Source organism: Lissotriton helveticus, chromosome 3_1 (assembly GCF_964261635.1).
Source record: "Lissotriton helveticus chromosome 3_1, aLisHel1.1, whole genome shotgun sequence".
NCBI classification, from domain to species: Eukaryota; Metazoa; Chordata; class Amphibia; order Caudata; family Salamandridae; genus Lissotriton; species Lissotriton helveticus.
The window spans coordinates 1,232,100,334-1,232,116,401 of record NC_136061.1 but is presented as its reverse complement, the minus strand read 5'-3'; positions in this window follow the sequence as shown (position 1 = coordinate 1,232,116,401).

Below are 16,068 nucleotides of genomic sequence, written 5' to 3'. Positions count from 1 at the left end.
AGTCTGGAAGCCTGGGTGCTTTCTGTGTAGGCTGCAGGCTGCAGCCAGGATGAAGACAAGAAGACGGAGGAGCGGCGTGCGGCTGAGCCATAGCAGGTATGTTAATTTTTATTTTTTTTTACCCCTTCCATGCCACACCATCCCAGTTCAGAGGCAGCTGCCACTGGTCCTGTGCTGCTAGCTGTTGCAATCTTTCACAGGTCTTGTGCAACTGAATGTTGCAGAGTGTATCAGTCCTGTGCAGCCGAAGCTGCAGTCCTTGACTGGGCCTCTGCTGCTGGAAGTTGCAAAATGTATTGGTTTTGTACAGCTGGATGCTGCAGTGCTCCACTGACTATCTGCTGCTGGAACTTACTGGGTTTATTTGTCCTGTTCAGTTCGATGTTGCATTAATTCACAGACCTTCTGCTGCTGGGTGTTGTGAAGTTTTGTTGAGCATTTGCAGCGCTTCACTGTCTTGTGCAGGTGGAGGTTGCAGAGTTTATTGGTCCTTTGCAGCTGGATGTTGCAGTGCTTCACTGGTCCTTTGCAGCTGGATGTTGCAGTGCTTCACTGGTCCTTTGCAGCTGGAAGTTGCAGAGTGTATTGCTGCTGTACAGCCGGACATTGCAGTCTTTGACTGGTCCATTGCAGCTTGAAGTTACAGAGTTTATTGGTGCTGTGCAGCTGGATATCACAGTTCTTGACTCGTCCTGGGCAGATAGAAGTTGCAGAATGTATTGGTTCTGTGCAGCTGGACGTTGCAGATATTGACTTGTCCTGTGCAGCCAGAAGTTGCAGAGTTTATTGGTCCTTCACATCTGGATGTTACAGTGCTTCACAGGTCATGTGCGACTGAAAGGTATAAAGTGTATTGGCCCTTTGCAGCTTGATGCTACTGTTCTTCACTTGTCCTGTGCAACTGGAAGTTGCAGAGTTTATGGGTCCTATGCAGCTGGATGTCGCAGAACTTGAATCGTCCTGTGCAGCCAGAAGTTGCAGAGTGTATTGGTGCTGTGCAGCTGGTTGTTGCAGTACTTCACTGGTCTTGTGCAGGTGGAGGTTGCAAAGTGTATTGGTCTACTGCAGCTGGATGTTGCAGTCCTTGAATGGTCCTGTGCAGCTGGAATTTTGCAAAGTTCGTTGATCCTGTGCAGCTAGATGTGCCACACTATTTTACTGGCCCTATGCATAGGAAAGCAGAAGGTGATGGGAAGTGTTTTGTACAAGCGCAAAGGATTCAATACAATGGGTGCAGCTTGGAATGCTCTGCTCAAAGAATTTGCAAAACAGAAACCCATAAAAGCCCATGCAGTGCATGTTTTCTCATTATTCAATACATTTCATATTAATTGTCAAGTGAAATGAATTTTACACGCGTTATGTTGGTTGACAGAGGTCAAGTATCTGTGACGTGGAAAGAGCTATCAATCTAACGTGAAATTAGACAAGCCTGGTTCCTTTCACAAGGCTCAGAACATAAGCTTGTTTTTAAGATGGCGTGCAGTGACGTTTGCTCCATATTTGCAACCGATTACTATCGGCTACACAGGTGATGGTAGACAAAGCAGTCCCCACTATCTCTTACAAGATGTGCCAGACGCTTGAGTCTGCCCAAATTATGCGCCAGATTTTCCATTTTTGAAGAAAAGCTCTCGATCTCAGAGCCCACCTCGCGCTGTTACCAACTGACAATCAAGGGTAATGTGTCCCTCCCTAGCAGTGACGCGTTGAGAGCGGCTTGTTTGTGATGCTGAGAATACACAACTGGTTGCACAAGGCACTGGGCACTCTAGATGCCACTGGGGTGACGGCTTCTCTGGTTTGCGGGATTTTTTTAAGGACAGTAACAGAGACCTTTTAAGGCATGGGGAAAGTGGGCACGTGCCCAGGATCCCCATTTTCCAGGGGACCTCGTGGGGAAGTGAATATATTCTCTTTTTGACCTCTGTCTATCCTATTCCTACCTATATCTACCTCTGTTTCTATACCGTGTTTCATTTTAATGATGTTTGGGGTCTACAGAAAAGCATATTTTTTAATGCGGCCGTGTTAAACACAATTTAGCATTGTTTGGCAGCATAATTGATTTAATTAGGAGGAAATGGGCAATAAAATTCACATTTGTTCCACAAAGGGAACCCTAAATATGTCGTGCCCGGGGGTCCCAAAAATCCTTAAAATGAGTATGACACTGGAGAGTGACCAGGGGACAGGTAGGCAGCGGCCTTTGCGCCCATCAGCCAGTCCGGCCGCTGCCTACAGCCCCTCTCTTCCTTGGCTTGTAAGATTGAGCCTCCCTAGTCAGAAGAAAGATGCTCGCCTTTGTTGGCTCCGGGGTCAGCTCGGCCGGTGGTCGCTGCCAATCTCGCGAGCACAGCACATTAAAACGAGATGCGCGTGCAGGATAGCTGCACAGGTGTCCGGGTCACTGATTAGTAGTGAAATAGCTTCTTTGATAAATGAGGATGTCAGGGGCTGTCACTGGATTTTCCTGCTTTCGCAGGCCTGGGTCTTTGGAGCACTTCTGAAAATAATTGCACCTCAAACTGAGATGAAGAATGTAAGCTGAGTAAAAGCCCCAAGGGCCCAGGAAATGTCAAGCTGCCCGGCAGGAATCTCCTGCGCGGTCGCCCTGTCCCATTGGCTCCATCTTTGGGGGCTGTTGAATTTTAGAGAGTGGAGGTACAGGCAGAGCAGCTGTGTATGGATAACTGGAATGCTCAACTCCACCTGTCACTCATTTCGCCCCAGTATACAGACTTCCTCTCTTCCCCGGTCCATGACTCCTGACTGACCACCATCATTATTCCTACCTCGAGAAGACTTTGTTAGGCATATTCAGGTGGGAGTATATTACTCAGTAGTTAATCTGTAAACAAAATAAGTGGTGGGGCTCTCGTCAATAGGCGACTTGCATCAGTCCATTTCGCCTAAAACACAACCAACAACTAACTATGAAAGTGATGAAAGGATGTGGCGTAATGGCCAAGTTGCCGATTTCGGAGCAGGGAAACCAGGTTTGAGTCTCGGAGTTGGCTCAACATCCTGTGATTGTGGGCAAATCACGTAATCTCCCCGTAAATTAACATGTCCTTAAGTGGTGCTCATGAAAAGCGCAGGTGTTGATGATTAAGTGCTGGTGCTGAGCACCTGAAACCACCGGCTCAAATGAAGCACTGACATTACTGCAAAGTGTTAAAATTGGCTCCTTTTTTTGGTTTGTCAGTTCCGTCCATCTCAGTCACATCGTTATGAACTGATACTTACTATCCAAATTGATACAATTGCTTCCCCTGCTCCACCTAAACGTTGCCCATCTCATACCTATGTATTGTTGTTCCTTGTTGATTTGCTGTCTCTCTAATTAATGTGGCAACACTAATTTCTTTGAATTTCGAAGCACACCCATTGTGACCCATATCTGAGATGTCTATGGTAATGTAAATTACTGCAGCCCTTGTGGGTGGAATGATTTTTCAGTTCCTTTCTAAAACTAAAGCAATGTTGTTTACTGTGTGCCTGATTCACAAAGGGTCTCACACTCACATAGGAGGCCCCACACTCTTGGGGGAGTCTCCGCCCTCGGGCAGAATCGCCATAAATTCTCATGGCAGAGATCAGGGCTCGATTAACCATTAAGCAAAATTAGCAAGTGTTTAGGGCATCAAGGGAAGGGGGCATCACAGAAATTTTCCATTGCCGGAGTTACCATGGACCATATGGTGGAAAATTGCAAATGGTGAAGCTGAACCTATAAATAAAGTGGAAGTATACAAAAAGAAACATTATTTTTCCATCTTACTGTAAGTTTTGTTTCATTAAAAAAAAAAAACATTTTATTTTATAGTTTATTATTGTTTATATTTTTTAAGCACTTAGGGACTTGCAGAGATTCTCCCCAGAGTGTGGGACACCCCCATCACTGCAGGGCCTCCCCCCACATGTGTGGAGGCCTTTGTGAATCAGCAACTCGGCCTCATTTATGAAAAGTGTCACATTGCTGTGTGCAAACAGCGATGCAACACTTTTCGATGCGCTATCCCTGCGACACCATAGATTCTCTGTATTTACTGTATGGCGCTCCATGTCACAAGGATTTACAGAAACGTATCGGTAGGCGCAAAAGTGGTGCATTGCTAGGGTGCAGGGCATGAGTCGGGGGTACATGGGGGTGGACGGCGTCCACCCACTTTTTTCACAGAGTGAATGCCGTCCAGCCTGCCAAGAATTTGGGCTCCACTGACTAATGTGCTGAACTCGTCTCAATGTCATTTCTAAACAACGGGACACTTTCAGCAGCGCCTGCATGTTGTCTGCTTTCCATCTGCAATAAGCAACAACGTGCAGACGGGGATGGGGCTTTCTTATTTAAGACTCCTGCTGGGCCCATAACAAAGGCTCAATTTGAGGGGTCATCAGGCCTCCTTTTGGTCAGTCTTGGCTGGGAGCAGTCAGGAGCCTCACACCTTGATGCAAAGGAAGTGCAGGGGAAACAAAGGCTCACATCTTGTTAGCACTTCACACATACTGAAGAGAGGCAGCTTTTCACTTTGTTCAGTCCCTGTTTAGGAGATATGCATGCACTGTAAGACTATCAGATTTGATTGTCTTTCCCAGTATTTACACAAAGCAAATTGCATTTATATTGAGCTTACCTCCCCAGATAAGGCGTCGAAATAATTTAAGTACAACTATTTTTTCTTGTATAGCCCTAATCATTCCAATGCAGGTAGTCAGAGCGCATTACATCAACACTTGCATATTACATGTCCAATAAATTATGTAAGTTTGTAAATTAAGGTACAGGATATGTTACATAAAACTGGAGGATTGCAAGGAGTATATCATCTTCCATAGCTCACTGTGCTATTATCCTCGCAATGCGCTCAAACGTACACATGATAGACCTGCTAAACATATACGAAGGCGGGACACTGACTCGGGCACAACGCAGAGTATTGCAGTCTTGCCGGTCCCCTGTGTGTGGGCGAGGGACGGGTGGGTGGCACACAGGAAGTGACGCATGCGGCCCCCACCTAGCTTGGGATTGGTTCAGAGGGTGGTAACCCGGAAGCGCAAACAAGTGCTTCTGGGTCATTTTGGGCAAATCGGACGAGAAGCCAGTTTCAACCAGCTTCCCAGCCATAATGGCTTTAAAAGGAGACTGTGGAGTGGCAGATTGGCCTTTGGCGTCGCCCCTCCACAGCAAGCAAAGGGATAGGATGGTCTCCAGGACTGAGACCTTTTTCCAGAGTTTTTCTCTGCACCACATTGCCTCTGCTGAAGCCATCTACGTGATGGAGATCTCCTTTCTGGGAGCGCATTTGGGGACTCTGGCGGCAGCCACTGTTGAGTGGCTTTTTATACCCCCTCTTCTTAGGGGGCCTCGCCGGTTGCCGCTGTCTGGAGCAGAGGTATGTGCGGTATATTCTGTCTAAGGTGTCCTGCTGGGCTGAGTGGAGCATTAAACCTTGCATTGATAAAGTGAGAGAATGTATTATGTAGTTATAACGGGATAGAGGTTGAATCAGATAATCGATTGCAGGCTGTCTTATATGAGGAAAGCGCAGTAAACAAGAACAGATTGTGCTGGTGTCCACTCACAAACTACTGTTACAAACTACTTTTACAGATGAATTTTAAATTGTTTTGTTTAGTCGTAATAATATTAAGTAATTCAAGGTTGTTTAAATGGGAGGTCCTGGGCCACTGTTTGCTTGTGTTCCATTAGAGTAGAAGCACTCTGTTGTAGATAGATCTCAGGACACTTCTAATTAAGTTACAAGTAGATTTATTTAAGACACAGCTGAGCGCACACCTCGCCAGCTGACCAGACCATCAACTGACAAGAGTAGAACACTCTGGTAAAAGTTAGAACACACATAGGTATTCTGAGAGACTGCTGGAGGTACGAACACAAAGGAAGGGCTAAAGACTACTGTCAGCCAAGAAGTAATATACAACACATCTTCCTCCTTTACAGAGAAAAAGGAAATACATAAACAAATCACAAAAATGAAGCTTAATGTATGGGAGACTACAACAATAATCATTAAGATAGATAGGAGGTCTACGACGTCTTGAACTATTATTAGTTCACGAAGGCAAAGGAGCGTTTAAAGGCTTTAAAGAGTGTCAAGAGTGAAGGGCGAGGTGAGAGACATCACCCAAAACAACTAACAGGCATCACCTCCACCTACCCCCCCTGAGACTGACAAAAACAGGAAAAGACAGTCCACATTCTCCAATCTGTCCTTGTCCACCAAAAACAGGAAGAGACAGTTCACTTTCTTCAATCTGTTTCTGTCCACCACCGCTTTCCGCTCTAAGTTGAAGATCAACAGATGCCTCCTTGCTTTTCATTACAATAACTGGATTAAATGTTCCCGAAGAAATTATTGAAGCCAGTTCTTTCTCTGTCCTTGAACTGGACAAGCTGCCCCGGTTCTGATTCTCTTTCTCCAGTGCTAGACTTTTTCCTCCGGTACTAGACTTATTTCTCCAGGTCAGGGCCTCTTTCTCTGGTTTCGGGCCTCTTTTCTTTTTCGTTGGTTGTGAACTGACTGACCCAGTTTTTTTTTCTGGGCTCTTTGTCTCAGTTCTGCAGGCTCTCTGATCCGATACTAGTTTCGGGACATTTGCCCCCTACCGATTCTAGTTCTGAATCCTTTGTCCCCGTGGTGGGCTCCATTGTGGTTCTGGGACCTTTGCCCCTCTTGGTACTGGTTCTGGGACCTTTGTCCCTGTTGTGGGCTCTCCGTCCCGGCTCACCATTGTTCTGGGACCTTTGTCCCCATTGTGGGCTCACTGTCCCGGCACTCCATCGTGGTTCTGGGACCTTTGTCCCCACTTGGTACTGGTGCTGGGACCTTTGTCCCCATTTGGATCGGGTTCTAGATTCTCAGTGCTAATCTTGGTACCTTTGACCCGGTTTTGACCCAGTTCTGGACTCTTTGCCCTCGTTTTGAGACGCTTGACCCGCTTCTAGATCTGGAACATTTATCCTCGTATGAATTCTCGCCCCTGTTCTGGTTCTTCTGGGACCTTTGTCCCCATTTTGACGAGTAACTGGACTGTCAGTCCTAGTTCTGGGACATTTGTCCCCAACATAGGCTCTCAGACCCGCTACTAGTTCTGGGACACTTATCTTGTTTCTGCTTCTCTGTCCAAATTCTGGGCTCACTCTGGACTCTCTAACCCATTTCTCCACTCTCTGTCCCGGTTCTTAGCTCTCTTCCCAGTTCTTGACTTTCACGGTTCTGGACTTTCAGGCCCAGTTCTATATTCTCTGTCCAGATTCTAGTTAGGCTCTAGCTATTCAATTTCTTCTTGCCCCTGAGTCACATAGAAAAATATAGGATTTGTCTGACTGTGGCCACATGAAATCAAACTTTTTTGTAATAACATCGTGGAAATGCACTAATAATAGGATGCATAGAATACAAACTGCAAAGGCTTCCTGATAATGTACTTAGCGACTCTCTTTCCTAGCAACCAGGAGAACGTGCAGGCATGAAGCGCGCAGGAAGAGACACACGCACACAACAGCTGACTCGACTCACGGTTAATGTAGATGACGTCAGGGTTGCTTACGGATGATTTATTCCTGTGTCTTCGTTTCTGCCCTGATGAGTAACAAGATCGCCGGATAGCAGTAAGTGAGCAGAATGCCGTGGATTTTCTCTTTGACCCCTCTTTGCTGCAGCTTGTGGTCTCTTCAGAAAATTGGTTTAAACACGAGGAAGGCAGTACAAATCATTCACTTCTACATAGCATATAGTTTTTGGTATAGTGCTCGCTGCAGCACACTTATGACTGTGGTCGCTGCAAACACGTTTTTTCAGATCTGAGTCACAGCATGGTGCAGCAACTTCAGTTTGTGATCGAGCATTAGGATGATTTTTTAGGTCTCATCTACGCATCGCGCATGTGCTGCTTAGGAGGACCTTTAGCAGTCGCTCTGGTCATTTTCAAGCCCTGCACTCGTGCTTGTGGCAGCATCCACCTTGCGGGAGCACGCAGGGGCGTGCCACAAGCATGAGTGCAGGGCTTGAAAATGAGCAGACTGCTCTCCCAATCGTGCACGCGCGCCTCTCTCCTCGCCTACACGTCCCGACCACTGACTCGCTCCGCCTTCTCCGTCTCCTTTTTGCTCACTCGTCTTTCTTCCCTATCACTTTTCAGCCGCGCAGCTCGCCCAACTCTGCTTCCACATTTTCAACACCGCTCCTAATCGGCAACAATGGCGGCTGCACTTTTCTTCTTGTGAACAACTGTTACGCAGCACGGCACCCAATTCACGGCCACCACACATTCTCAGCTTTTTCCTGGCACTGTTCACTCTTCTCTAATCGGCAACAATGGCGGATGCACTTTCTTTCTTGTTAATTTTAGCACTGTTACTGACAGCTCAAAAGCCCAGCTCGCAAAGCACTACCCGCTAAAAAGCATGGGAAGGCAGAGGTGTCACAGCTGACATGGGCCCACCAGGCAGCAGCAGTACAAACAACATTTACAGTTTTGTTTACAGGATCCGCTATCCTCTGTAATGTGCAATGACTTTTTTTCAAGCACTGCATTTATGAGAGCATTTGGTCCTATATTTAAACCATATTTCCTATATCATGTGTGCGAAGCTCACCTAGTGCTTTCTTTCAGGAAATTGGTACTTTGAATTCTGCAACATTACAGGACTCGCAAGTTCCAGAATGCAAAAGTGTTGGTGGTTTAAACAAGACTACCAAAGGTGTCACACATGACATTGCCTTTCTCTCCAGCCTCTCGGATCCAGGCGCGAGTAGCTTATCCAGATCAGGTTTATATTATTCATTTTGGGGATTGTAGTCATGATTTTATACTGGATCAACTAGACTACAATTCCCAGAATGCAAAGCACAAAACCTAGATTGAATAAGCTCAAACAACACAGCTGCAGTCGGCTGCGCTGTATAGCATATGCCGCATTTATGGAAGTTCCATCTAGGGTCTGCAATTTATTCTTTTCAAAGAGCCTCATTTTATTTTCACTCCAGGAGGAAGCAGCCGCCCTCCCTAAGCGGGCTGAAATGAGTTTGCAAGGCTCACCCTTTAAGATTCTACGAGCATGTTCAGTCTTCTAAAGAAAGTTATTATCTCATGGCACAGGAAATCATGACCAACTCTGTTGCGAGTTCTGCTGACTGCAGCACAGACGGGAATTGGTCACCCCGCCCCTGAGTTTGAGTTTTAGATGACTCCGTTTCCTGTCTCCCTCTACCCCCAGCCCCGCTTCGATTCTCAAGCACGGCTCAGTGCTTCCTATAGAAACGTAAATATTATTATAACACAGCAAGAAACATATTTAAAAAAGAAAATCTTAAATATAAACAACAAGCTGTATTAATGTTTTAACAGTTTGCGTTGTTAAGCTTGGACTGGAAAAATACAAGGGGGGGCCAATAGGCCCCCACGCAAGCATGGCGGGGCCCGGCCCCTCCCACACCCCGTCCCTTTCGGGGCCGCTTGCCCCGCGCCCTCGCCCCGGAAGTACTGGTGTGCTTCCGGGGCGAGGGGGCGGGGTCGCGGCGGCGAAAGGGTTAAAAGCCTGGGGAGCGCGGGAAGCGGCCTCTTTGTGCCCGCGCTCCCAGGCTCGCTCCTCGCCCCACCGTGGGGCCGTGTAATTTTCTCCTTTTTCTTTTTTCAGGGTCTCGGATCATCGTGAGGAGAAGCGGCGGCGCTGGGTGAATTTTCCGTTTGTTTTTCACAGATTATCGCCGTGTTGCAGGGACCCTACATCGAGGCGGCGCAAGTCCGTGGGAGCAGCTGTCGTGCGGTGGACAGAGGAGCCGAGCGGAAGCCGTGAGAGGCTGCAGCGTGTGTGCGGGGAACAGGCGTGCACGAGCAGGACGCGAAGGGGCGATTCGCGCTCATAAGAGGCCGGTGGGACCAGAGGTATTGTGCGGTTTTAGGCGGGGCAGCGGCGGATCATAGAGCCACCAAACGGAGCGCCAACAGGCAACAAGGTATCGTAAGGGGCAGGTGGGGGCTCTGCAGCGGCTCAGGAACGGCCGTTCGCGTGTGAGGCTGCAGCGGTGTGCAAGCCGGTGCTTGGGACATTGGAAGCTAAGCAGGGACAGCTAGGGCAGGAACCGGATGGGAGACAAAAAAGGTCTTTTCAGGGAAATCGAGCACTGAGCCGAATTTTGACTGTGGGATATTATCGTGGGTTTAAACAATACGCATATTTTGTCTGTGGTTGCATTTGGGGTCACTCACTGTGATTATATGTGGTCCTTTTGAAGGAAATTGAGCGCTGAGCCGAATTTTGCTGTGGGATATTATCACTGGTTGAAAAAACGCATAATTTTGGCTGTGGGGGCATTTGGGGTCAGTTACTGTGATTATATGTGTAGTAAACTCGCGATTTGTATGTTTTAAACAAGTATTACTGCACGATTCATAGCGATTTCGTTTTGGGAGACACAGTTGTGTATTACATGGGTATAATCCTGCAAGTATATGTTTAAACTTTACCACGTGCTGCACACAGAGGGAGGAGAGGCATTTGATGCAAGTATCAGTGTTCGCTATTAACTTAATCGTGCTGAGTGGGATTTAGCAGTGCATCTTTAGGCTGTGATAATTCTATATGCTGACAGTTTAAACAGGTTCTTGCAAGTTAAGTATTGACGATCAAGCAGTTAAATATTCTGGGAGGGGAAGGACCTTCAAGGCACCAAGGGAAGTTGCATTACTGCCTGTTTTTTAAGGAATTGTGTATCTAGGCAAGTTGGTGGGTTAAGCAAAGTGGAATTTGCTAATATTGTTTTACTGGTATAAGGTCTTACCTAGTGCATTGTCACTAGTTGGAAAGGTAACGCTCTTTGTTTTTCAGGACTGCGAGACTAGATTGTGGTCTTCATACACCAGCACAGGCGCCTTCGATCGGGTCAGGTATTGCAGGTCGTGCACCGCCAACTGGGTCAGGTACGGAGCACGGTGTGCTCATAAATATGTCTCAAAGAAGGGGGCGTGGGAATGCGAATGTGGGTTTAATGTTCCAAAAAATGATGCGCAGAATGTCTGCAATGGATAAGAGACTGGGGAAGTTTGATAAATTGGATAGGACTGTAGCAGAACTGGGGGCCAAGGTAGATGCCCAGGCTGGTCCATCTGGAAGACCCAAGCGGACGATAGTACCGCCCAAGCCAAGGGGCGTCTTTGTGACACCACCCAGGCGGGCAAGAAATAAGAGGGTGGGGGGGCAGCCACAGAGTATTACTCCCATTCTACCTCCTGCTGCACCAACTCCACCACCCCAGGTACCCCCTGCTGCTCCAATCCCGCCACCCCAGGTCCCGGTGCCCGTCTCAGTCCCGGTGCCCCAGTTGCCAGTGGCAGTACCAACTGTGCCAGTAATGCCGGTGGCGGCGCTGGTGCCACTCGTCGCGCCACCACATGCTCCGGTGCCCCTAGGTGCGGCCCCTACTCCCATCCCCGCGTCGGGGCCAATGCCAATAGACCTGGCAGCTCAGGTGGCGGCTATTCTCCCATGGTTAGGGGGGGTGCGTTGCCGGTCAATACAGCCCTTACAACGGAGCAACAAACATTGGTGACTCAGATATTGTTGGCTAGTGGTAGGGGCGCCACGCCGCCTGCACCAGTTTCTCCCCAAACAGGTCCAGCGAATGATGGAGGCGGTGCCAAGGCCGCGGAAGCAACGTTACCCGACAACAATGGTAAGGAGATTGCACAGCCACTGCTGGGCGAGGGAACATTGCCCTCTAGGGGAGAGTGCTTAGCACAGCATGTGTCACAAAGTGTGAAGGAAATGATATGGGCTGACAAGTATGTGAATATTTTTTCATTGCTGGTTGATAACAGGGAATGGGAATATGCTAAATCACAGAAGGATATGTTGTTGCCCAGTGAATGGAGAGCGAAGTTGTACAAATTCAGGGTGGAGGAAAACATCATCAACTGGGTGAGGGCTTTTGCAGTGTACGGCGCGGTAATGGGCGAACGCTTTAAGGGAATGCAACCTGCCATGAACTGCTATCAGAGTAGAATAACAATGTACCATGAGAATCATGCAGGGGATGTATGGAAGGAATATGATATCGCTTTCAGAAAATCCAAGGAATTTAATAAAACTTTGTCTTGGGACACGGTGGATTCTATCTCATGGCACAACCAATTCGAGAAGGGTCAAGGTGCAAGCACTAGCGCTGCTGCGAATAAAAGTTATTCCCCCAGGCTGCAGCAGCCGTTCCAACAGCCCTTTCGATCAGCACCAGGTGGGGAGACGGCCCAAAAATCGAGAACAAATGGAGGGGCGAAGGGGGTATGTTGGGATTTCAACAGGCGGACATGTCACAGGGCACCAGGTACCTGTAAGTTCAGGCACGCGTGCAACATATGTGGGCACCCTTCCCACCCAGAAACAACATGCCGCAATAAGAACAGTGGTTCAGGAAACAGGGGTAGGAAGAAACCTGAATAGTAAGATCCACCCCTTAATAGCGCATTCACCCATTCAGTTGTCAGCTTTGATCCCCTGGCTGAACAGGTACCCCAATCACACTTCTGCCAGGCTATTGCAAGAGGGTTTCACACATGGTTTTAGAATTCCTGCTGGGGGGTATGTCGGGAGACCACAGTGTAGAAATCAGCTATCAGTCCTTGCCAATCCAGCACTGGTGTCAACAAAAATAGGTAAAGAAGTGCGTTTGGGTAGGGTAGCGGGACCATTTCACGTCATTCCCACGCAGAATTTTGTGTGCTCTCCTCTGGGGGTGGTGCCTAAGAAGGAACAAGGGGAATTTAGGCTCATCCACAACTTGTCCGCACCTAGGGGGACATCATTGAATGATGCTATTGATGATACAATTTGCTCTGTGAAGTATGCGTCCTTCGATCAGGCAGCGGACATGCTGAGGAGTTTGGGGGCAGGAACACTGATGGCTAAGTCAGACATTGAGTCAGCCTTTAGACTACTCCCGGTTCACCCAGAGGACCAGCACCTGCTAGGTTTCTCCTTCAAGGGGAAGTACTACATGGATAAGTGTATGCCCATGGGTTGTTCAATTTCATGTGCATATTTTGAACAGTTCAGCTCATTTTTGGAATGGGCTTTAAGACAGCGTACGGGTCACCAGTGGGTTATGCACTACCTGGATGACTTTCTTTTTCTGGGTCCGGCGGGTTCACGGGAGTGTGCGTCAGCATTGCAGGAATTTTGCGTGCTCATGCGCTCTTTCGGGGTCCCGTTGGCGCAGGGGAAGACAGTTGGACCTGTAACATGCCTCGAATTTTTAGGCATTGAGCTGGATTCTGTTGAGGGTTGTTTTAGATTACCAGTAGAAAAGATCCTGAAATTCAAACAGACTCTAGGTCTGTGCTTGCAAGCGAAGAAAGTGAACTTAGGACTGTTGCAGCAGACAGTGGGGCAGCTGAATTTTGCGTTGAGAGTAATTCCTGTGGCTCGCCCCTTTTCACGCTCAATTGCACAGGCCATGAGGGGTCTTCGTGAAAAACATCACCGGACACGGCTATCTGCTGAGGTGCGCCAGGACATGCGGATATGGATTGCATTCCTGGCGGATTTCAATGGCAGAGTGCTGTGGGGTGCACCCACGGTGTCCTCGGAGGACATTGGTTTATGGACCGATGCGGCAGGCAGTGTTGGGTTTGGTGCCATCCTTGGCAAGAAATGGGTGGCACAGAAGTGGCCCGCCTGGTGGGAGGAGAGCGGGCTGACGGTGAACATTGGTTTCCTCGAGCTCTTCCCAATCTGGGTGGCACTGAAAGTCTGGCCCGAGGAGTTGGCCAACAGATCGGTAATATTCTGGTCAGACAATATGTCAGTGGTTGAATGCATCAACCAGCAAGCTGCAAGGTGTCCATTCATTTTACGCTTGATCAAAGAGATTGTGCTGTGTTGCATGACAGGGAATGTACTTTTCAGAGCAAAACATGTCCCAGGGGTGTTAAACAATGCAGCTGATGCCCTTTCTCGCTTTAAGATGCAGGTGTTCAGGGATCACTTGCCGGAGGCGGAGGCAACGCCGGCTCACTTCCCGGCGATTCTTTGGCAAATTGGTGCCCCCAACTACATGACCTCGTGGCAGCCAGCCTAGCACCCAAAACCAGGACGGCATACGAAGGGGCGTTCAGGTCTTACTGTCACTTTCTGGGACAGGGCTGGGAGAGTAGTTGGACTATGGAGGCTAGCTTCAATGGGTACTTAGGCAACTTACACAGGGAAGGGCGCACGGTGGCGACAGCCAACAGGCACAAGGCCGCTATCTCCTTTTTCGCACGTGCAAAAGGGGGCAGGGACCCTACAAACAGCTTCCAGGCCCAGAAGGCATTAAAAGGATGGCGGCGCATGCAGCCCCCCTCCACAGATGCTAGGAAACCTATAGGTTTTGAACGTCTATCAGCTGTTCTCCTCGCGCTACCGGACACATGTAGCTCTACGTCTGAGGTGGGCCTCTTTAAAGCTGCTTTCTCTTTAGCCTTCTATGGGGCATTCAGGGTAGGTGAACTCGTGGCGGCCAACAAAGGGGATAGGATAGGCGGCCTTCAGCTACGGGATATCAGCATAAAGGGCGACACTATGTGGATCAGCATCAGGAAATCTAAAACTGATCAGGATGCTAGGGGCCAAAGCCTGGCGTTGCATCGGGCAAGGAACAATCCCTGCTGCCCGGTGACACATGTGGAGGAACTGATAAGACAGCGGGCACAGGTGTGTGTGGGGTCACTGCTAATGCATGGGGATGGGACTCCTTTGACCAGATTTCAGTTCCAGAGGGTACTAGCCATGAGCATGGCAAAAGCTGGTTATAACCACAAAGAGTTTGGGACACACTCCTTCCGGATAGGGGCAGCCACGGAAGCAACAGCCAGGGGTTTGACCACAACTAGTGTGCAAAGAATTGGGAGATGGTCCTCAAGCGCGTATAAACGCTATGTGCGGTTGCACATGTTGTGAGAGCTGCCGCCATGTTGAGTATTGCTAATACCTGCTGTTTTTCTGGTTATTTACAGTTTCACGGGCCTGTGACGCAGGACGGAAACTACCCATGGATCATCAAGGCAACTTAACTACATCATGGAGGAACCAGGAAGACAGACAGAAGACAGTGGTCATCTGGGTAGTGGGCATTCATATGTCAAGCGTGCTAACCAAATTTTTCTTGCAGGTTCAGGCAAACAGAGGGTGGAAAGTAGGGGGTGCAAGGTCTCCTTCCACGGCAGGGGGGGGCTCCGCCTCAATCAGTTCAGGGACTATATGTCGGACTTACTAGCACGACATACTACACCTCCCTCGGCGATAATACTTCATTTAGGGGGGAATGATCTGGCAGGTCTGGGTAGAAGGGACCTCCTGGAAGAAATTATATCTGCAGCGGGTTGGCTAGCAAAGCGGTTACCAGGTAGTGTTGTAGTATGGTCACAACTGATACCAAGAATGCAATGGAGAGGGGGAAACTCAGTCAGCGCGTTGAATAGCTCGTTAAAGAGGGTCAACAACAAGCTGGACAAGTTATTTAGGACTCCGGTCTTACAGACCATCCCTCATGGTTGCATTTGGGGGGAGCACTTCTACCTGCGGGACGGGGTTCACTTAACAGAGGAGGGGAATGCCCTTTTTATAAGAAACATCCTGGCATGGGTGGAAGTTTTTGCAGGGAGAGTATGACCTTTCTAGAAGGGGTGTGTTCTGGGGGGGGGGCCAGATAGTCGGTTAACTACCTGGCCTGTGGCGGTAAGGTCATTAATCGGTGAGCAGCATTTTAAGGTCCTTACGGGGGGGCGGACCCATTCACGAAAGGGGCCGCCCGCGGGAGGGGCCATTGGTCTCTCTCAGAACTTCAGGGGCAGGATATGATCTCCAGTAATTTAAAGGGTGCGGGGGAGGGAGTCTACGCTTTCCTCAGGCTGGTAGCCACCCCTCACAACACTATGACGTCACTAAGGTGCGCGAGTGTCTGGGCCCTCCTGTTATGGTTAAATGGAGTTCAGGGAGCGCACGTGGGTGTAACGTGCCCTGGGTGGCGCATGCGCATCTTCAACGTGAGAGCGCAGCTGTAAAAGGAT